Below are 248 nucleotides of genomic sequence, written 5' to 3'. Positions count from 1 at the left end.
TTTTGTTTCTCACGATACCATGTGTTTTATATAGTTTCCTTCTGTTAAAAGGTATAAGACAGAAAGTTTGGAAGTGAACCGGTTGGTAGTTTACCCAGCAGGAACTGCAATGACCCCTCTCTTATTTCCCTGTGGTGGTTGTGAACCAAGGTAGCATGTGGTAGAGAACTTTGAACCAGATGGTGGTGGCACACACCTTTAATCCCAGCACTTGGGAGGCAGAGGCAGGCGGATTTCTGAGTTTGAGG

General features: G+C 45.2%; 1 protein-coding gene across 1 annotated transcript in view; it reads left to right on the top strand.

Annotated features, from left to right (window-relative positions):
• Positions 1-248, top strand: part of Abcc4 (ATP binding cassette subfamily C member 4) — a 230,203-nt gene that overhangs the window by 125,446 nt on the left and 104,509 nt on the right. The gene's annotated exons all lie outside the window — the stretch shown is intronic.

Source organism: Mastomys coucha, unplaced genomic scaffold (genome assembly GCF_008632895.1).
Source record: "Mastomys coucha isolate ucsf_1 unplaced genomic scaffold, UCSF_Mcou_1 pScaffold9, whole genome shotgun sequence".
In the NCBI taxonomy this organism is placed as follows: domain Eukaryota; kingdom Metazoa; phylum Chordata; class Mammalia; order Rodentia; family Muridae; genus Mastomys; species Mastomys coucha.
The sequence above is the reverse complement of the archived record's forward strand: the minus strand, read 5'-3'. Positions and strand labels throughout refer to the sequence as shown.